Here is a 23,248-nt window from a genome sequence, read left to right as displayed (position 1 = left end):
CCTAGCTTATTGCTTTGACAGAGTTGCTAGCTGGAGGAGCAGAGCGGGGTCTCAAGCAGAGTCCAGGAAGAGCCCCTGAGTTGAGCTGTAAGAAAGTCCCCAGAGACCAACATTGCCAGAGTTCCCAGGGCCAAATACCAGGGAGAGCTGCACGGAGACAGAACTCCAGAGATCTGCAGAGTCCCCTCTGAGAATTCATTCCACATCTGATGAATGCATGCAAGTGAGGAAATCATCCAATTATGGGCAAAGAACCACCTGAAAGGATCAAGGGAGTAACACTGAGCATGGGAAAAGTTACACCCGGCAGGATGTTGATTGAGTGTCCTCTATGCTAAAGGAGTTAAAAAAATAAGTCTTATCTTTACAAAGACCTGTCAGATAGATAACACTCTCATTTTACAGAAAAGGAAGCTGAAGCTCCAGAAGGGAATAGCTTTCACAGGATTACCAAGCTAATAAAAGTCAGCATCTGCATCCAAGATTTAAGTCTTCTGACCAAAACACATGCCTTTCTGCATTTTGCTAGACTTTCTTTCTCTGCACCACGGCCGTGGCTGCAATATGCAAACAGAATGAGCTTTTTTTTTTTTCTTTACTTACTTGCTGGAAATCTCTCTTCTTTTCATAATGACTTGAAAAAAAAAAAATGACTTGAAACTGGCACTCAGCACTTACAATGCATGTACTCAAAATTTCTCATAAATGCTTCAGTTTTCCGTCATCCTTTCAAGGTCAACTTTCTTTAGAGGAGGGTTACAGTTTTATTCAAATTATTTCAAAATGAATTGAGTACCCACGGGGCACCAGAATAAACTTTGTAAAAACATGTACACAGAGTCTTAAATATTGGTTGCTTTTCTTTTTTTTTGGCTTTTGCTTTTCATGTTTTGGCTGCACCACATGGCATGCAGGCTCTTAGGTCCCCAATCGGGGATTGAACCTACTCCTTCTGCAGTGGAAGCGCGGAGTCTCAACCACTGAACCACCAGGGAAGTTCCAGAGTTTTAAAAATGATTTGTTTTCTACAAAACCCTTTCTGTCTTCAAGAATGTTAGTTAAATCCAGAGGTTTTAATTAAGTCATCCCTAAAAGCAGGCTTCCCTGGTCGCTCAGACGGTAATGAATCTGCCTGCAATGCAGGAGATGTGGGTTTGATCCCTGGGTTGGGAAGATCCCCTGGAGAAGAGAATGGCCACCCATTCCAGTTATTCTTGCCTGGGAAATCCCATGGACAGAGGAGCCTGGTGGGCTACAGTCCATGGGGTTGCAAAGAGTCAGACATGACTGAGCAACTAACACTTCAAAATCAGCATCACTCAAATCTTACAAGGTTTGGTGGAATGAACATATGAAATCTCCAAATGAAGAATCATGGAGTTGGAGATAGCAGGAGCCATCTCAAACTGAGTGATACTGTGAGTTAAAAAACACTGCCTGCCATATCAGTAAACAACAGGTGTGCCAGCCATTAAGCCGTCACATTACAGCAGCCCAGATGATGATCCCTGAGGGAACTCAGGTTAGAAATAATACGGGCAGCTGCAGCCACCCTCAAAGGTGCACTCTGAGATGACTCAGGATGAGAGAACACAGGATACTGGCCCCGGGTAGCTGAGGTGCGTATCAAAGGAATGATTGCAATGAGCCCAGATCTTGCATCTTCCCATAGAAAACACCATACATAGCATCACCGACTCATTGGACATGAATCTGAGCAAACTCCAGGAGATAGTGAAGCACAGGGAAGCCTGGTATGCTGCAGTCCATGGGGTCGCCAAGAGCCAGACATGACTTAGCAACTGAACAATAACAATATATAGAAAAGCACTAAATTCCTTAACTTGAGATATCTGCTTTTCTTTTAACAGTAATCTTTTGGATTCTGACTACCTGGGCTTTTGTTGCAAAAATTCTTTACATATCCTGGCTCCCATCCTGCCTCTTCAGTGCAGTCTTCCTGAATTATCTGAGATGCTTAAAGTTCTGAGTTTTCTCCACCAAATAAAATGTAACTCTCAACTTTCAGGTTGGGCATTGTTTTTTCAATGGACAATAAATACCTAGGAAGTATCCTTAATCTGGATAAATGAATCCTGAAACTAGACTCAAAATTTCACATTTTTGTTTGTACAGTTTTCCATGGGAACTCTAACAGCTTTCTTTGGATTTCCAGTGGGGTCTGTAATACAGTTAAGATAAACTTTGACTTGATACTAGTCTCTGGATCAGCAGCAGCATCACCTGGTATCTTGTTAAAATTCCAAGTGCTCGAGCCTCACCTGGACCTGCTAAATCAGAAACTTCAAGGGTGGGGCCCAGTGATGCTTTTTTTTTTTTTTTTTAGTTCTACCAGTTTATTGCTACCAACCCATCTCCCTCCACCCTCATGCATATGTGCTCAGCCATGTAACCCCATGGACTGCAGCTCACCAGGCTCCTCTGTCCATGAACTTTTTCAGACAAGAATACTGGAGTGGGTTGCCATTTCCTTCTCCACAGCAATGAATATTTTAAGAATCACTCCAAGAGGCATCACTTTGCTGACAAAGGTGTGTATAATCAAAGCTATGGTTTTTCCAGTAGTCGTGCACGGATGTGACAGACCATAAGGAAGGCTAAGTGCCAAAGAATTGATGCTTCCCCAGTGTGGTATTGGAGAAGACTCTTGAGAGTCCCTTCGACAGCAAGGAGATCAAACCAGCCAATCCTAAAGGAAATCAACCCTGAATATTCATTGGAAGGACTGATGCTGAAGCTCCAATACTTTGGCCACCTGATATGAAGAGCCCACTCACTGGGAAAGACCCTGATGCTGGGAAAGATTGAAGGCAAAAGAAGGCAGTGGCAAAGGATGAGATGGTTAGATAGCACCACTAACTCAATGGACATGAATTTGAGCAAACTCTGGGAGATAGTGGAGGACAGAGGAGCCTGGCATGCTGCAGTCCATGGGGTTGTAAAGAGTCGGACATGATTTAGCGACTGAACAACCACCACCAGGTGACTCTAATGCATGCTCAAGTTCAAGTACACTGCTCGCAACTTCCCTTGGATTTGCGTCTGAACACCACTAGTTCTCATCCTGCTGAAAAAGTTTCCCATATCTCCTCAGAGAACTCCTCTTTTTTTTGACCTTGTTCAAGCTCATCTTTAATTCTACTTAATGCTGGATGCTTTCCAAGCCTAGAAGAACTAAATTTGATTTCTTTCGTCATCTGAAAAATAGCCATCTCCCCCCACTCCCAGCCTAGCCCAGCGCAGGATATTCACATTGTTTCTTCAAAGAAAAATAAATAAATACAGAAAACCAGAATCAAAACTTCAAACGAACCACAAAAAGTACTTGGTATGTGTTTAGATAACATGTGCATAAATATGTGACATGTTTATTTTATTGTTTTAGAACTTAAACTTCTGGACAAAAGGAACTCTCACTTGTATATATTCTTGGGCAACAGAGCAGCTAACGACATTTTTTAAATACTGGAGAATAGCAAAAGTATCCCCAAATCATGACTCTGTCCGGTTATCTGCTATAAACTCATAGGGCTGGGCTGAATCAGTGTTCATGTAATTGCCTGCATTTAAAATGTTCATCAGATGTTGTGTCCCCATGGTGCGCTAGCTATCGCATGGAATATATGACAGCTCTGACCCCCTCTTCCCATGGTCGCTTCCCTGTGGCATTCTGGCTTCTGACTTAGCTTTCCTGGGAAGAAAAACTAAAAACTTTCTTGGTCCTGAGCCATGCTCTCATCTGGGATAAAGATTAAGAAAGAGGAAGGGAGTTTTGTTCAGATTATAAATGCCAGATGCTGCCACATTAATAGCCCAACACATCGCCACATTTGCTTTCTTTATACATTAGGTTCTCAAACCCTCCTCTCTAAAGAATGGGCTGGTAACTACCACACATCACAGGGGAGTGGCCCCCTGAACTTGTGAACACTTAACTCTAAGACTGTCACCAATAGAATACAGGGAACTCTTCTACCCTTCTTGTGGTTTATCAGCTTTCACGTAGCTCAGAGTTTCCCAGATTGGAGACTTTTATACCCCAGGGAGCCAGGAGAGTTGTGAAAGGGGCCACCATGGTGGCTTCAAGCCAAGAGAACATAAACCACCATCAATGAAAGGCATTTGGCCTCAGAGTGAGTATTGACTGGTAGGAAACCATCCAGTTATTATAAATGAAAGAGCTCTTTGATTGTTTTCCCTCCAAAAACTGAGGAAGAGTAAATGGGTCAAAGCTGATGTGCAGAAAGAAAGTAACAGAAATGTGAGTGAGTGGTAACAAAACAAAAAAGAGAAACAAACAGCCCAAGGAGAGAATGTGGAGGAAGTAGGCAATGAAGAAAGGAAAACAGTGCAACAGAACCAACTCAGTTTCTAAACCAGTGTTTTTAACTACAGGAACAATTTTAGGCATGGCTCCAAGGGAGAAAGAGTTTATAAAGGAGTCTAAGTAAGATGTATTGGGTCAGTATTACTTATCTTTCCTTTGGCCTTAAGCTCAAATACGGTTTGGCCAGCGCTGTTTCTGATTCTGTCTCTAGGTAAAACTTTGAACTTTTGTTCAGTTGGATTTTGTTCAAATGGATTTTAACTTTTAAAAAAATATTGCATCAAAGTATCATTTATCTTGATTACTAAGTTTTTGGTGCCCTTTAAATTTTGCACCCAAAGCCAGTGTCCTGTGTATCTTTCCCTAATGCTGACCCTCTAGGTCACACTGTTCTTCAAAATTTGATTTGATACCATAAAAGAAGAGACAAAGAAACAGAGATACTTCTTTCAAGTGGAAAGTCTAATTAAAAAATGTTCTGGGTTCAGGAAAACATAGATCTTGGGAAAGTATTTTCACAAATTATACGGTTGGAGAAATGCTTGTCCCTTGAAGAATTAGATGTGATGGCTTATTCTGAATAAAGTTTCTTCTGAAGGTTCACTTACAGCATCGAGCGAAAGCCAGGCAAACACTCGTCTCTCGGCTCTCTTGCTCTGTTACAAATATAAGGCTCTAAAGTGAAACCAAAGATGCTTGTCCTGCCAAGTCTGATGAGAAAGGCAAACCAGGATGTAGCAGCTCCTAGGTTTAAACTGCAATGTGAAGCTGACAAGCTTCTCTCAGAAGCCATATAAGAAGGTTCAAGAAAAACATGCTTTGAGTGTTTGTTTATCTGTTCGTGTGAGACAAGAGCTACAGATTGGGGCGGGGGTCGGGGGGGTGTTCATACATACTGAGTCTGGATCTATAGACTCCAGGAGGAAACCAAAGAAATCCATTTGGATGAAGAAAATCCTTGTAGAGTTAGAGTGATCAGCTTGAAAAACTTTTGATATCATGTTCCCTTTAAAGAAATGTACAATATTATGTTCATATTGCAAAGATGGGTGACTGAATTTGAGTACATGCAATTAACAATAATAGTGTTTATTATCTTGTTATCATTTGTTAAGGGAACACCAACAGAGTATCAAGCATTTTACTTATGTTATTTTTTTATACTCATAATAACCGTGAATGAGAGACTAGACTATCTTCATTTTCCACGTGAGGAAACTTAAGCTCAGAAAAATGATCTGCCCGCAGTCAAATCAAGCAGTGTGTGAACTGTAGGTGGAGCCAGATTTTTAACCAGAGTCAATCTAATTCCAAAGTCACTGTTGTTGTTCAGTCACCCAGTCATATCTGAGTGCTTGTGACCCCATAGACTGCAGCACGCCAGGCCTCCCTGTCCCTCACCATCTCTAGAAGTTTGCCCAAGTTCAAGTCCATTTTGTTTCCCTCTAAACCAGGGGTCTGCAAAGTATAGACCACATGTCAAGTCTGCTATGCCACCTCAGTCTGCAAACTAAGAATGGTTTTTACATCTTTAAATGGTTGACAAAAATCGGAAGAAGTTTATTTTGTAAAATGTGAAAAATTACATGAAATTCAAATTTCAGTGTCCATAAATAAACTTTTATTGGAACACAGCCATATTCATTCATTTTCCTGTTCTCTGTGCTGCATGTATACTACAATGGCTGAGTTAACTAGTTGCTACAGAGACCATACAGGCTACAGCCTAAAATATGTACTACCAGGTCCTTTAAGATAGCATTATCCCAATTTAGCAGTAACATTTTTTTAAAGGTCTTAAAAAAAAACAAACCCAGCCTTCCCCCCTCCTCCACCCACACACACAAAAACAATCAAAAAATGGGCAGAAGAACTAAACAGACATTTCTCCAATGAAGACATAGATGGCTAACAAGCACATGAAAAGAGGTTCATCATTATTAGAGAAATGCCCGTCAAAACTACCACTGGTTAGAATGGTCATCAATAAAAAGTCTACAAATAACAAATGCTGGAGAAGGTGTGGAGAAAAGGAAACTTCCTACACTGTTGGTGGGAATGTAAATTGGTGCAGCCACTGTGGAAAACAGTATGGAGTTTCCTTAAAAAAACAACAACAAAAAAAACAGAGCTACCATATGATTTAGCAATCCCACTCCTGGGTATATATTTAGATGAACCTGTAATTCAGGGAGGCCTGGCATGCTGCAGTTCATGGGGTGGCAAAGAGTCGGACACAACTGAGAGACTGAACTGAAATGAACTGATAATTCAAAAAGATACATACACCCCTAGGTTCCCAGCAGCACTATTCAGGATAGCCAAGACATGGAAGCAACCTAAATGTCTATCAACAGATGAAGTAGCAGAGAAGATATGGCACATATATACAAAGGAATACTACTCAGCCATAAAAGAGAATGAAATAGTGCCATTTGCAGCAACACGGGTGAACTAGCGATTATCATCCTAAGTGAAATAAGTCAGAAGGAGAAAGATAAATACCATATGATACCACTTACATGTGGAATCTAAAATATGACACAAATGACCTTATCTACTGCAGCCATGAAATTAAAAGACGCTTACTCCTTGGAAGAAAAGTTATGACCAACCTAGATAGCATATTCAAAAGCAGAGACATTACTTTGCCAACAAAGGTTCGTCTAGTCAAGGCTATGGTTTTTCCTGTGGTCATGTATGGATGTGAGAGTTGGACTGTGAAGAAGGCTGAGCGCCGAAGAATTGATGCTTTTGAACTGTGGTGTTGGAGAAGACTCTTGCAAGTCCCTTGGACTGCAAGGAGATCCAACCAGTCCATTCTGAAGGAGATCAGCCCTGGGATTTCTTTGGAAGGAATGATGCTAATGCTGAAACTCCAGTACTTTGGCCACCTCATGCGAAGAGTTGACTCATTGGAAAAGACTCTGATGCTGGGAGGGACTGGGGGCAGAAGGAGTAGGGGATGACAGAGGATGAGATGGCTGGATGGCATCACTGACTCGATGGATGTGAGTCTGGGTAAACTCTGGGAGTTGGTGATGGACAGGGAGGCCTGGTGTGCTGCGATTCATGGGGTTGCAAAGAGTCAGACACGACTGAGCGACTGAACTAAACTGATGAAACAGAGAGAGCAGACTTGTGGTTGTCAAAGCAGAGGGAGGGCAGGGAAGGAGTGGATTGGGAATTTGGGGCTAGCAGACCCTTTCTTTCCTCATCACAGAGATAACCACATCCCTGTTGTGCTCCTACAAGAGTTAAACCTTCCTGCTCGCACCTCTAGCCTGCAAGAGAAATTCCATTCCTGCTTAATTATTCTACCTATCAAGCTTCATACTTTCTTCTTTAATTCCAGTCTACATAGAAGAGAAAAATCTAAACAAGCACATAAATGTGACTGCTGGTTTCTTGATAAGTCATGGATTTTTGCCAATCCTGTGACTGATTATAGGAGTTATAATGAAGCCAAGAGTGATCACACTTAATAGCAGTGAGAGAATATTTTTTTCAAGCTATATAGTTCTATGAATAAAAAATAACAAAATTATGGCAAGGTAAACACTACCACACCACAACACAAACGAGACGAAGATGCTATTGCAAAATTCTGTTTAAATACCTAGTTTTGAATGTCTTCTTCCAATGAATTTCTGCTGCCTCCATTTCTTCTGACAGTCACTCTGCTGACACAGCATCCCAGACATTGTGCAAAATGTTCTGAGAAACCAACAGTCAGTTCTCAGCATCCTAGGTCTAGCCCCCAAGCATTATTCATAATGCCAGTGTCATCATCAGGAGCCAATTGTATTCCTATAATCCCCTTCAAAGAGTGGAATGAAGAAAAGCAGAGAAACGTCGATCCCAGGGACATCAAAGGTCCCTGCAAGCAAAGCTGTTAGTCCACAATGGCCACAGCTAGGGAATCTGTTTCTCTGGCTCTTGCCCTGACTCTCAGAGCATCCTCTTTGGATCTTCCTTCACTGCTTTCCATTGGCGCCCTCCAGCTCACAACATTTTTTTTTTTTTTTTAATGACTCTTGCCATACACTAAAGGAACTGACTGAACAATAATGAAGTATTATTAACAGAGCTGGTAGAATGCTTTTCCTTGGATAACAAAATAGAAGTTTATAGGCCAAAATAAATTTTCTTAGGTAGAAATTCTATTCGTTTGCCTAATCTTCAGTGGTTTAATTTTTTCCCCTAATCTTCAGCCTTCATTCAAATCATCCTTTCACAGGGAAAATATTCTCAGCAACCTAAGTACACAACCAACTTTCCATGAAAATAAACTCCAATTCTCCATTCCCCTGGGCTCCCAGATTTCTGACACATTTGATATTTTCTAGAGCCTGCCAAAGTCCAGGGAGTACCAAAAATACCTCATGTGCCAGTCTGGTTTTCAGACTGACCTGATAGGATGCAGCTGAATTTTGACAGGCTAGCAGAAAGGAAATGACTTAAATCAGAAGCAGGCTTGGTTTAAAATTGTCTTGTCTGGCTGTTTTCTTTTTTTCCTAGATGGTTCCAGAAAAAATAAAGATGATTCTTGTGACCGTCTACTCTGGAAATTGTTTTTTCCCTTCTTTGTCATTCTCTCTGTGAATCCCACAAGGCTGCTGAAGAGAATTTTCCAGGAGCAAAGGGAAGAGAAGAGCCAATGAAAAGACTCAGTCTGCTCTTACTAACCTAGCTCTTTGGCTGTTGGGTTAGACAGTAATAGGATCATTGTTGAAGCCTCACTAGGTTCCTTGGCCTCAGGAAAATAAGTTTCCTTTCGTCTAGAACCAAGACCAGTTTGCAAAGTTCTCTTTAAGGCTCTTCAGGGCCAAACCTTTAAAAGTTAAAGGACTTTGGAAGAAAAACAAGCTTTTTAAAAAAAGACAAATCCCAAATGAGAGCGAAGATAACCCTTTAAAATGTGAGAAGGAGCTGAGTCAGGCCCTGTCAGCAAGCGTCACTGAGGCCTGGGGACTTGTAACAACATGATTTTTTTTTTTTTTTAACTTACACAGCAACTTAGATCCAAGGATCTCAAAGTCTTCTACAAATCGCCTAATGTTGCACTGGGTAGGGGTTGTGGTTCAAGGGGCTTGTTTCTCTAAAGTGGGGTTTCTCCTCCTTGGCACTGCTAACATTTTGAACTGGATGATTCTTCATTGTGGGGGCCACCCTATGCTATAAGGGATGTTTGGCAACCTCTCTGACCTCTACCCAAGAGATGTCAGGAGCACGACCGTCCTTCCCCTGCTGGTGACAACCAAATAACTGTCTTCAGTCATTGCCGTGCGGTCCTCAGCTGGGGCAAAACGGCCCCAGCTGAGAACCACTGGTCCAAATGAACAAACCAAGGCACAAAGCAGTCAATGAATTTAAGTAACAGTGTCCAGCCACAGTGAGAGTGTTAATTGCTCAGTTGTGTCTGACCCTTTTGGGACCCCATAGATTACAGCTCACCAGGCTCCTCTGTCCGTGGAATTCTCTAGGCAAAAATACTGGAGTGGGTTGCCGTTTCCTTCTCCAGAGGATCTTTCTGACCCACAGATCAAACTTGGGTCTCCTGCATTGCAGGCGGATTCTTTACCTTCTGAGCCACCAGGAAACACCAAAAAAAAAAAGCAGTCGCTAAACTGCAAAAAGAAAATGATGACTCCTGAGTGCCAAGCATGTGACCCTGACTGCCACTGTGCCCACCTTGGTGGAAACTTCGCGAATCCCTAACTTATTGCCCTGAGACCCTAATTCAGTCCTCAAATTGGTTAGTTCTGAAAGTACATCCACTAAGATTGAATTGTCATTATCAATTTTCCCTTGTGCTGCACTGAATCCCTGAGTGGGCTGCATATGTCTGATTGGTGTTCTCCCCCCTGGTGTCACTAAGTCATTTCTGAAACTAACTCGCACTCAAAGAGAGCAAGTCTGTATAGCACGAAATGAACCAGAAGCAAACCTATAACCTAACATGCAAAATCATTGATAGCTTAAATCCTTCATTAAGAGCAGAGCTGCTTGTGGACAGGACTGGGTGGGATGAGGAGCCTGCAGGACGACTGAGCCGAGCAGACAAATACTTTTCAATGTTATTATCTGATAAGCCCCTCAACTACATTAATTTTTGCCAAAGCACTGCTTGGAAATGATTGCAACATGGGCTTCTGTTAATTGACTTATTGAAACAGAGCATATCATTTGCATAGACGTCTTTTGCTGTGTCAGTGCCTGTGTCTTGATAATTTACAAAGAGCCTGTCCCCTCCCTCTTCCTCACGCACATTGGTGTGTGAACTTGTTGCTCTCCCCAGGTGAGTCAGCGAAGTCAGGTTCAGATTAATTTGAGCAATAAACCACCTCAAGCAGTTTGATACCAGAGACAGGTGTAAGAAATTATTTTTAAACCAAACTCTGCACCACATGCAAGAGAAACAGGCTGGCATGCTGGTGTAACTATTACACAAAGCTGGGTGTAAGTATCCATCACTCAGCTCAATATTATTCAGTGAATATATGTTGAGGACGCACTGGCTCCAAGGTCCTGTGCTGATTCAATGGAGAATACGAGACCACCCAGTTAGGCTCTGCTTTGACTTTTCTTTTTGCATAGGCTAACAGATAAGCTATTGCATATGCATAAGTAATTATCCTGTGAGGCAGAAGGTAATCAGTGCTTTAAAGAGGCACATGCATATGTCTTTGGCATTCACAATTTTGGGTTTCATTATACCACAAGAGAATGAAGTTTTTATCATCAGAGGGCAGCTGGGATGGTGTAAAAGGAGCTGTAAATTTAGGGTCCAAAAAAATCTGGGCTGAATCCCGGTTTTTTCTTTCTCTAGAGTCACACCTCTGACCATATTACTTCTCCTCTCTGGGCCTCCATTCCTTGTCTATAAAAAGAGAAGAGTGCCTCAAAGGGTAATGGTGAAGTTGTTCAGTCACTCAGTCATGTCCGACTCTTTGTGACCCCATGGACTGCAGCATGCCAGACACTTCCCTGTAATCCACCATCTCCCAGAGTTTGCTCAAACTCATATCCATTGAGTCGATGATGCCATCCAACCGTTTCGTCCTCTGTCATCTCCTCCTCCTGCCTTCTCTCTTTCCCAGCATCAGGGTCGTTCCAATGAATCAGCTCTTTCACGTCAAAGTATTGGAGCTTCAACATCAGTCCTTCCAATGAATATTCAGGGTTGATTTCCCTTAGGATTGCCTGGTGAAGAGCTCAACTTTTCTTCAACTTTTAGAGGGGACTTCCCTGGAGGCCCAGTGGATAAGAATCCGTCTATCAATGCAGGGGACATGGGTTCAATCCCTGGTCTGGGAAGATTCCATATTCCACAGAGCAACTAAGCCCATGCACCACAACTACTGAGCCTGTGCTCTACAGTCCACTGGCCACAACTACTGAGCCCATGTGCCCCAACTGTAGAAGCCTGCGTGCCTAGAGCCTGTGCTCTGCAACAAGAGAAGCCACGACAATGAGAAGCCCACGCACCACAACGAAGAGTAGCCCCTGCTCACCACAAGTAGAGAAAGCCCGTGGGAAGCAACCCAGAACTAGCAACCAAAAATAAATAAAAATTGTAAAAACTTTCAGAGGAATGTTATCTCCAGGGCTAGGATTTCATCACAGCTATACTGTTTATTGCTCACCTTGTGCAAAGTCCTTTACCCATCTTAACAGAGACAACAGTCCTATGAAATAGGCGTCCTTTACTTTCTTCCTTTCATAGATAAGGGAATTGAAGGTCAGAGAGGTTAAGAGACTTGTCTGAAATCACACAACTGGCATTCAGACTTTTGAGTCAATTGAACCCAGGCCTGCTGAACTCGAGAGCATGTGGGATTTCCTCATCACCATTCATGCATTGGAGAAGGAAATGGCAACCACTCCAGTGTTCTTGCCTGGAGAATCCCAGGGACGGGGGAGCCTGGTGGGCTGCCGTCTATGGGGTTGCACTGAGTCGGACACGACTGAAGCGACTTAGCAGCAGCAGCAGCAGCAGCATGCTGCCATTTCACCATAGTCTCTAGTTTGTGTGAAAGAAGAGAAAGTATAAAGAAGCAAGTTAACACGGCACTGGTTGAAAAAACAACCATCAAGGAAAATCTTGATTTAATATGTCTTAAGAAAAAAAAAAAAAGATACCCTCAACAAAATTAAGAAAATGACTGAGGATAAAAAAAAAAAACCAAACAGGTGTGAGGATGTTTGCAGAGGTCCTGATCCTACCCTTTCTCTGTTTCAACACTGGAGCAGAACGAGGGCCTAAAAACCTTGGGAGCTTTCCTGCGTTCATGACTGTATTCAGAACCTAGAATGCCTCAAAAGACAGAGAGAAAGAGAAACAGAGAAAGAAAGGGAGGGAGAAAGAGAAAGGAAGACCAGGCTATTGCTGTGCTCTGGAGTATGAAGATGAGAAAATATTAGCTAGTTCCCCTAGCCAATAAAGATATTTTCTTTTTGGCAGATCATAGTGTGACATATCAGATAGAAATCATCTGTTTTTACGCTTTACAGATTGAAAACGGTGCTTTTCTGGGAGAAAATAGGGAGACACCAAATCATGAAAAATACTGAAGGCCAGTAGTACATTGAGAGAGACTCTGGTAGAAAGTAGTCTATCATGGGCTGGCTATATAAATTCATCTCATTTAATTCTCAGGGCAATGTGATGTAAGGCCCAGGCTGTATCACTATTTTGCAGATGAAAAAATTGAGGCGCAACAACCCTTGTGTTTTGCCCAAGGTGTCTCTGGAGTAGTCACTGGTGTTGCTTTATCAGAACTAGCCTCCATCAAGGCAAGGGAGTCCTCTCTGCCCCCACCTCCCAAGCTTGGCCTGCCTTGTTGCCTGAGCACAGACTTACCTCCCAGTTACTCTGCGTTGCTCTGCTTGCCCTCCATCAAGTACACAGAGGGCACACAAGAACTGGTACATAAACAGCTACACACAGTATTTCCAGCTTCCCAGGTGGCTCCGTGGTAAAGAATCCTTCCTGCCAATGCAGGAGATGAGGCTTCAGACTCTGGGTCAGGAAGATTCCCTGGAGGAGGAAATGGCAACCCACTCCAGTATCCTTGCCCGGGAAATTCCATGGACAGAGGTGACTGGTGGACTATAGTCCATGGGGGCGCGAAGAATCAGACATGACTGAGCACACATGCACAGTATTTCCAATGACTTATGACTTTGGAATGGACCAACATTTAGCAGCCAGCTCCCTGCTGCTGCTGCTAAGTCGCTTCAGTCGTGTCCAACTCTGTGCGACCCCATAGACGGCAGCCCACCAGGCTCCCCCATCCCTGGGATTCTCCAGGCAAGAACACTGGAGTGGGTTGCCATTTCCTTCTCCAATGCATGAAAGTGAAAAGTGAAAGTGAAGTCGGTCAGTTGTGTCCGACTCTTCACAACCCCATGGATTGCAGCCTACCAGGCTCCTCCGCCCATGGGATTTTCCAGGCAAGAGTACTGGAGTGGGTTGCCACTTCCTTCTCCAATGCATGAAAGTGAAAAGTGAAAATGAAGTCGCTCAGCTGTGTCCAACTCTTCACGACCCCATGGACTGCAGCCCACCAGGCAAGAGTACTGGAGTGGGGTGCCATCTCCTTCTCCAAGCCAACTCCCAGTCATCTGCAAAAGGCTGGCACATCTCCTTGGCAAACTCCAGCCACAAAGGTGCATTTCCACAATACAAGGGAATCCTTCCCACCATAGAAGGCAATTTTCATGTCAGCTTAAGCAAAGAATTAGGAAGATGAATCTTTAAGAAGAAAGGAAACACAGGATGCCTCCAAAGCCAAAAAGAAATCCACTCTTCCTGGGTGATCTATTGAGCCTCCTTCCTTCAGGCATATCAGTGGGGTTACCTGGAATCTCTAACCTTACACCAGTGCTGCGAACTCTGTGTTAACCTATTTCATACACAATGAAAATAAGTCTCAGAGGTTAAGCAACTTGCTTCAGGCCATATAGGTGGTAGGTGCCAGCACTGAGGCCCTTCAACCTCGCTTACCTTTGTAGGCCTCCCCGCCCCATAAAACAAACACCAGCACGCAATGAACGAGAAATACTCCTTCTCTTTGAAAACACGATTAAAAATAATTAAAACTTTTGCCTCCATTATCCAGCCTTATCCCTTGTTGGCTACCTCCTGTTTATCCAGTAACTTTCAGGCCCTGTCAATGTACCAGCTCATTAACTAATATTAGCTCCAATATTCAAGAAGCAGGTTGATTTAAAAACCTGATTCCTCAAAGGTACTTACCGTTGCTGCAGGTCCAACAGGACAGAGTCATTCGGGCCCACATGCTCTGTGAGCTGCAGGGCTTCTGACTTCAGATCCGTCCTTCTCCATGAACCCGGCAGGCAAAGCCCCGTCCAGCTGTGCCTAGTTAGATAATTAAGACTTAGCCTGGAAATAGGCTTTCCGAGGCCAGCAGTCTCCAATTTTAATATGAACTAGGAAAACCTTGAGGGCTTGTTACGACCTGGGTTACTGGGCTCTTGCTGTTGTTGTTTAGTAGCTCAGCTGTGTCTGACTCTCTTGCAACCCCATTGACTGCAGCCCTCCAGCCTCCTCTGTCCATGGGCTTTCCCAGGCAAGAGTACTGGAGTGGGTTGCCATTTCCTTCTCCAGGGGAATCTTCCCAACCCAGGGATCGAACCCATATCTCTTGCGTTGGCTGCTGCTGCTGCTAAGTCACTTCAGTCATGTCCAACTCTGTGTGACCCCATAGACGTCAGCCCACCAGGCTCTCCTGTCCCTGGGATTCTCCAGGCAAGAACACTGGAGTGGGTCGCCATTTCCTTCTCCAATGCATGAAAGTGAAAAGTGAAAGTGAAGTCACTCAGTCGTGTCTGACTCTTAGCGACCCCATGGACTGCAGCCCACCAGGTTCCTCCATCCATGGGGTTTTCCAGGAAAGAGTGCTGGAGTGGGGTGCCATTGCCTTGGCGGGTTCTTTACCACAGAGCCACACGGGAAACCCTCCTGGACTCTATGCACAGAGATTCTGATTCAGCAGATCTGGCGTGAGGCCTGAGAACTGGCCTTTCTTTCAAGCTCTTAAGGGATGCTGAGGTACCTGGTCTGGACACCACATTTTGAGGATCACTCTGATAGACCCCACTCAAACCTTGTTCCCAGGGTTCTCCATCTCCAGAAGCAGGAGAAGACAAGACAAATTTGAGGCAAGAGTGTGTTTTTGCACCAGAATGAGAACCAGGCCTGTGCCTCCCTTTCCCAGAGCCTACTCAGTTTCTCCCAGAACTTCCAAAGGCCCAAGGGGCCCTTCCAGTGACAGACTAACTCAGTCCCATCTCTTTAAACACACCACATAGGGGGAAAAAAGGAAAATAAAATTGAAAAGACCATCTGAAGAGCAGAGTAAGTCTTCCTTGCCTCTCAAAGGGGACTCTGAGAGTATTAATCGCTCAGGCATGTTCTACAGTTCAAGAGCCCATGGACTGTGGCCTCTGTCCATGGGATTCTCCAGGCAATAGAGGGTTGCCATTCCTTTCTTGAGTGGATCTTCCCGACCTGGGGATCAAACCTATGTCTCCTGCATTGTAGGCAGATTCTTTACCATCTGAGCCACCAGGGAAATCCTAAGGGGACTTTAAGCAGTAAGAAGAAAATGCTAACCTCCCTGCCCCTCCCTCAGAAACTCCATTCCTTAGCATGAAGGCCCCAGTGACTGTTCTTCCTTTTTGTGGGGGAGCCAGATTAAGCTTAGATGTGTCACTCTCAAGGTTCAGAGTCTCCTATGTCAGACAAACTACATTTTGCAAATTACCCTAACCTATTCTTTCAGAAGTTTTATTTCACCCTCCCAGAGAATCAGGCACAAAAACAAATCAACACCCCCACACATGGTACCTCCCAAGGTTTTTTTTCTCTTTAAACCTATAGTTTCCAAAAGTACTTTCCACCATGCAGATTAAGAGAGGCTGGGGTTAATTCTACAACATAGTGGATGGTTGCTGGGCTAATGATTGATTTTTTTCACCTCAAATGACATTCAATTAAGAAACATGTATAAATTATCAACTGTTTCCAGCTTGAACGGTAATTCATAAAGTTGTAGGGATGAGAACTTATAAAATATTTTGAGCCTGGAAGATGTGTTCCAGGCTGGAATGTCTATGGGAAACAGCCTCTCCATGAAGATTTCCTGCTCCAAAATGCCTTGATTAATTACCGTAAACAGCTTTGAGGGAAAAGGGCGCAGCATCTCATGTCTGGCAGGACATTGGTAGGGTTCGTTGGAAACTCGAATGCAAGCCAAACGCAGCAAAGCCAGGCCCCTTCCATTCAGGGCTGATCCGGCTCCAGGGAAACGCCTTGGGCTTGGGACAGCTCTGGAAAGGCTCTGCTCTAGTTGGCACTGAACCCAAGTCCATTTCTTCTTCTGCTCCCAGGTCCCCTGAGAGAATGAGTCAGCTTCAGGGCCTGGGAGGTGTGGGCTGTAGCTGAGAGCTGGAGGACCCTATCAAGAATAACCCAGTGCAAGGATTTCCCTGGTGGCCCAGGGGTTAAGATGTCAATGCAGGGGGCACAGGTGTGATCCTTGGTCGGGGAACTAAGATCCCACATGCCCCTCAGCACAGCCAGAAAAAAAAAAAAAAAAAAGACATTAAAAAAAGAATAATCCAGTGCCCTGCCAGCTCTTCACTGAGAGACTGTCCTTCCAGAATTCCAAAATGAAATGAAGCATTATGGAAAAGAAATAAAGTATGTACTGACGGTATCCTGCAGAGATTTTTTAACATATATTATCTTATTTAGTTCTCACATTAAACCTGCAAGACAGCGACTATTGCCTCTTCTGTTAGACATGGGGGGAAAGGGTGCTCAGAGAGGTCAAGTAATATGCCCAGCATCTGACTGAGAGAACCAGGAGAAGGACCAGAGACTGTTTCACTCCAAAGTAATGAGCTTGTCTACGAGATCCCTCTAATTATCTACAGGGAGAGGAAAAATTCAAAACAGGTCTAATATTTATTTAAAGCAATTCAGACATTGAGTAGAAAACAGGCAGTTAGCAGGTTTTTATCAATGTCAAGGAGCGATTCCTACTAGTAGTAGGAATATTTTGAAGCAGGTAATGTTGGGTTTACAACCTTCCTATCTCCCAGCCTCCCTCTCCTTCCACCCAGGGCCTGCCTCATCCCCTCTATCAGAGCTCCCTTCCAGCTCCTGGAGTTTTCCAGAACTCTGATGAGGTCTCACATTCAGTCATAAAGACCAGGAAATAGTACTAGTGTCTCCTCTAAAAGAAAAACAGAACAAAATCATCTAGGGACTTTGCTGGTGGTCCAGTGGCTAAGACTGTGCTTCCAATGCAAGGGGCCCAGGTTGAACCCCTGGTCAGGGAACTAGACCCCACATGCCACAACCAAGACTTCATGGGCCCCAACTAAAAACTCTGCTGCAACTGGAAAAGGTCTCGCATCCTGCAACTAAAACCAGGCTCAGCCAAATACGCACATAAGAGAGGCAAACATCTCAAAGAGACAAACATCTTAAAAATGAGTCCTTCCCTTCCGAACATCAACCTCTTACCAATATTTCCAGTGCCTCCATATACCCCGGCTCAACCTGTGAAATGAGAGTACAATGCATCTGAGTAATTTGTACCACTTGAATGAAAAATGCGGTCAACTCTTCCAAGAGAGATCTGTATTTTAGAGCTTTCGGTGAATTTCTAATGTTACATGGGGAATTTTATGAGCTGGGAGATGTTCTCCTTCCCGACTCACCCACTTTTCACATTCCCCAAGCAGTTAGGGGACCGCGTACCCAGACATCTACCATATGAAAGTTTGTCAAATCTTGTCAACATGACCAGGTTTTTACTCGGTGAACCTTCCCGCTGCTGTCGTTTTCTCCTGAATAAACAGATTGAATCTTTTCATGAATACTCTTCTACCGAGGAATGGCATCATGCCAAGAAAACCCTCTGGAGTCAGGGTAGCCATGAGACGTCCTCAAATTCTAGAAGAGTTGAATGGTGTTGTTTCTGCCCCCAAATATTTCACTAAATATCAATATTTATGTAACCAAAATATTAGGTCACCAAACTTTTAATTTTTTATGCAAAGTAGTCAAAATATGTTCTGTTCAGACATGTTACTTGCTTGGGTTTGTTGAATAGCTGGTAAGACCTGTCTTGCTTATTAGCATCAGAGCACACACAGCTAGACAGCCAGAGGAATTCTGAGAAACTGAAATGTTAAACTGAGTGTTTACTTGTGAAGCCAAAGTTACACCAGGTTTTCTTTCACTTATTATTAAGGGAAAATTGCCTGGGTATTTAAAAATTCAAAGCTATATCTTCTGAAGCAGAATGGATAAGATGCCTTTACTGATGTGGAAGGCCAAATTTGCTTCCTATAATAGCTGGAAATAAAAGGAGGGAGAAATATAAATAGTGGGAAAAGGATACATAGATATACATTGGTCGAACATAGGAAACATAGATAGAAAACTCTGCCGTTTGCCCCTTAACACCTAATATATATTCTGTTCAATCACTGGCTCTGGGGGACATCTGCTCTAGGGATGTGATATGTTGTTGTTGTTCAGTCGCTAAGTCGTGTCTGACTCTTTGTGAGCACACTAGGCTTCCCTGCCCTTCATTATCTCCTAGAGCTTGCTCAAACTCAAGTTCATTGAGTTGGTGATGCCATCCAACCATCTCATCCTCTATCACCCCCTTCTCCTCTGCCCTCAATCTTTCACAGCCGCAGGGTCTTTTCTAATGAGTTGACTTTTAGTATCAGATGGCCAAAGTATTGGAGCATCAGTACTATGTTAGTGATATCAGAAGAGCAGAGTATTGTTCCCAGGCCTCTTCTGTACATGTCATACATTTTTTAGCACATGCGTGTGCATGCACACACACACACACACCCACACACACACACACACGCACACCATGCTCCTTACCTACCTACCTCTCAGTCCTTACCCGGCCCTCTGTCCTTGGGCCTTTGCTCGACAGTTTCCTCCTCCAGATACACTCATCCAACCCTTAATTTTCCTCCCACTAATTAAATGTTACTCATTTCTCAGGGCCCATTGCAAATGTTACTTTCTTCAAGATGTCTTTCCTGACCCTTCTCAAGGGGGACACATTTCTCCCTGTTTGAGCCACTCAAGCACTATCTTTGGATTTACCAAATGGGCCTTCTCTCACAGTTATTTGTGTCCCATAACTGACACTGGCCCCCTCCTAGAACTCCCACCAGACAGGGATCCAGGCTCACCCATCCTTGCATCTTTAGTGATGCTTGGCACAATGTCTTGAGCACAGAAGCTATTCAGCTGGTATGATACTGAATGAAAGTGAGAAGAAAGCTGAGGAAGGGTAAAGATGAGACATAAACCTGGAATATTCTCTAATTTCTCCCTTAGAAAAGAGGATCCTTTTATTTTTAGGCTTTTTTTTTTCTTCTGTTTTCATTGGAGGATAATTGCTTTACAACGTCGTGTTGGTTTCTGCCATACGTCAACATGAATCAGCCGCACGGATACACACGTCCCCTTCCCCGGGAACCTCTCTCCCACCTCCCAGTGCATCCCACCCTTCTAGTTGTCTCAGACCACAGGGTTCAGGCTCCCTGCATCATACAGAAAATCCCCCCTGGCTATCCATTTCACATACGATAATGCATATGTTTCCATGCTGCTCTCTCAGTTCATCCCACTCTCTTCCTCCCCCACTGTGTCCACAAGTCTGTTTTCTATGTCTGCATCTCCACTGCTGCCCTGCAGATAGGTTCACCAGCACCATCCTAAAGAAGGATCCTTTTTAAATACTTCCCATCTTCCAGGGCTCTTCCCAGCCTTGCTTTGAGTATGAAATTTAGCTGATCATTCTTACACTTTCCCTGTAGTTATCTGTAATCCTGAATAGAGGTGAGAATGCTCATCTAGAGAAGTAAGAGTGGGCAAGAGGCTGGTGCTCTCCATGCAGAACAAGAAGTGCCAGGAGGCTAGAATTTCAATAACTGGGACTGTTTGCTCATCTCCCACACGTACTTGCATTGTGGCCTTGCAGGTCAAGCACTACATCATGGCTTTATGCCTAGTCCAAAACAATTACAGTTCATTTGTGACTTTTTCACAGAGGGGAGCTCCAGCAACAGACTCTAGTATCCTGTGGCTTTCTAGTCGCCTCTAAGCAATGGTATATAGACCGACCTAATTTTTTAACCCCAGTCTGGGCTCAGCCCCACAGAACAGCATCTCAGACATGTTGAGAAAGATGTTTTGATCCCTAAAATAATAAGGGGAAAGGCCTGAGAGATGTTCTGAACAAGTTTAATATTTCACTAAATGTTGCAAGGTCTCTGGAATCCTTATGGCAGTAAAATGCCAGAAAGAAAATTCTGCATTGCAAGAATGTCTAACCGCTTACTATAATGATCCAGCCACTTATGAGGAATGCAAAATGGAATACCTCAAGGAAAGGGAAGAATTTAGAAAACTGGACTTACTACCAAGAAAAGGCTTCCCACAAGCTTCCCACAAGCATGCAGGCAAATATTCAAATGATACTCAGGATTTCCAATGTTCATGGAAATCATAATCACGTAAAATAATGGACCCAAGGAAATGTGTTTGCTTTACCCCTAATTATGGAAATAATCCAAAATAAAGATTAAAAAAAAAAAAAAGTTGGCTTAGGCAGTAATCAGGAAAGAGTCTCTTTGTTCAACTTTTTAACAGTGCCTGATTACCCTTGGGACATTTTAATTCTACTGAGTAACTTGTCATTTATGATATGACTTATTGCTAAGTCTTGTCTGATCAAGATCCCATAGACTGGGCTCCATCAGGCTCCTCTGTCCATGGGATTCTCCAGGCAAGAATACTGGAGGGGTGGCCATTCCCTCCTCCAGGGTATCTTCCTGGCCCAGGGATGGAACCCAGGTCTCCTGCATTGGCAGGCAAATTCTTTACCACTGAGCCAATTTAGGAGATCAGGTTACAACGCAGACAGATTCCCCCACCAGGCAGCCTCATCCAAGTCCTGCTGCTGTGGCTGCTCTTCCCACAAATACCACTGCCCATCAGGGGTCAGGGGCCAAGCCTTCTGTACACAGAGGGCTAGTGCTCCCAAATGGCCTGACCTGCTGACCAGGAGGAGGTCAGTGTGAGGCTTCCAGCAGACTTTGGCCCCTGTCCAGGAGTGATGTGAGGTTAAGGAAAGGCTCACCCGTGGCTTCCCTGCTTCTATCCTGGACATTTCTGTGTAGTGTGTTCCAACCCTACCACCCTTCTCTTCCTTCACCCCTACCCCACCATCCTATGAGCTTTGCCAACCTTGGCTCCAGCCAAGTAACTCTCTTCCAGTCCCCCTCTTTGTTAAGGTATAAATGCTAGGGTCATTGGGCTTCCCTTATAGCTCAGTGGGTAAAGAATCCGCCTGCAATGCAGGAGACCCCAGTTTAAGTCCTGGGTCGGGAAGATCTGCTGCAGAAGAGATAGGCTACCCATGCCAGTGTTCTTGGGCTTCTCTTGTGGCTCAGCTGGTAAAGAATCCGCCTGCAATGCAGGAGACCTGGGTTCCATCCCTGGACTCGAACCCAGAGAAATGCTCTTAAATGATACAAAGGGAAAGGGTACCCACTCCAGTATTCTGGCCTAGAGAATTCCATGGACTATATAGTCCATGAAGTCACAAAAAGTAGGACACGACTGAGTGACTTTCACTTTTTCACTTTGATTTCCATGTTCTAAGATTTAGCTTGGAAGTAGAGAATTGGATGGTATCTGTTTCTTCTTCTTCAGCTTCTCTAATTAGTCCAGATTTTGGTAGAACTGCAACTTGCTAGTTTTCCCAGGGAGAAGGTCAACTAGTGGCTCAGGAGGCAGAGCTGGGAGACCCACATGACAGGGTCGATGCTCTCAGACTAGAGAAAGAATCTTTCTCCAACCAGTCATCCTCAGGGGCGGCTTCCAGATAAATCGAGGAGAAATCATTTTCTTTTTAGCTAGTCCACAGGTATGCCTCTCTGGCAACCCCGCATCCTCACCCCACAACACACATCTGGATCAGGACTGAATTTCCCAACCTCAACGTGAACCCCTCTTCCCATGTGCCCCCTGCCTTTGTTACCTGGCAACAAAAGCCTGTACAGTATCATGGACCTACTGTACAGCACAGGGAACTCTGCTCAAGATTCTATAAGAATCTAAATGGAAAAGAATTTAAAGAAGAACAGATACATGTATATGGATAACTGAATCACTCTGCTGTATACCTGAAATGAATTGATGCTTTTGAACTGTGGTGTTGGAGAAGACTCTTGAGAGTCCCTTGGACTGCAAAGAGATCCAACCAGTCCATCCTAAAGCAGATCAGTCCTGGGTGTTCATTGGAAGGACTGATGTTGAAGCTGAAACTCTAATACTTTGGCCACCTGATGTGAAGAACTGACTCATTTGAAAAGACACTGATTCTGGGAAAGACTGGGGGCAGGAGGAGAAGGGGATGACAGAGGATGAGATGGTTGGATGGCATCATTGACTCAATGGACATGGGTTTGGGTGGACTCCGGGAGTTGGTGATGGATGGGGAGGGCTGGTGTGCTGTGGTTCATGGGGTCACAAAGAGTCGGACACGACTGAGCAACTGAACTGAACTGATACCTGAGACACAACACTGTTAATCAACTAAGTTCCAATATAAAACAAGACTTTTTAAAAAGCCTCTACAACAAACTCTGCCACTTTCTTACTGAGTGACAAAATGCCCAAACCCCCCACCGCAGTGTGCTTTAACCTATGAAAAAAGGGGTGTTCCCCAAGTGATAGCGGCTGGAAGAGAAGCCAAGGGGCCCCAAGACCATGTCAAGTTGCTTCAGTTTCCCCAGGGCCACCCTATACGA

At 44.0% G+C, this 23,248-nt stretch overlaps 1 pseudogene; it reads left to right on the top strand.

The window, feature by feature from the left end:
• Positions 1–20,322: 20,322 nt before the first annotated feature.
• LOC109570864 (COX assembly mitochondrial protein homolog pseudogene) lies at positions 20,323–20,909 on the top strand (annotated as a pseudogene).
• The last annotated feature ends 2,339 nt before the right edge of the window (positions 20,910–23,248 follow it).

This window comes from Bos indicus, chromosome 17 (assembly GCF_029378745.1).
Source record: "Bos indicus isolate NIAB-ARS_2022 breed Sahiwal x Tharparkar chromosome 17, NIAB-ARS_B.indTharparkar_mat_pri_1.0, whole genome shotgun sequence".
Lineage (NCBI taxonomy): Eukaryota > Metazoa > Chordata > Mammalia > Artiodactyla > Bovidae > Bos > Bos indicus.
The sequence above is the reverse complement of the archived record's forward strand: the minus strand, read 5'-3'. Positions and strand labels throughout refer to the sequence as shown.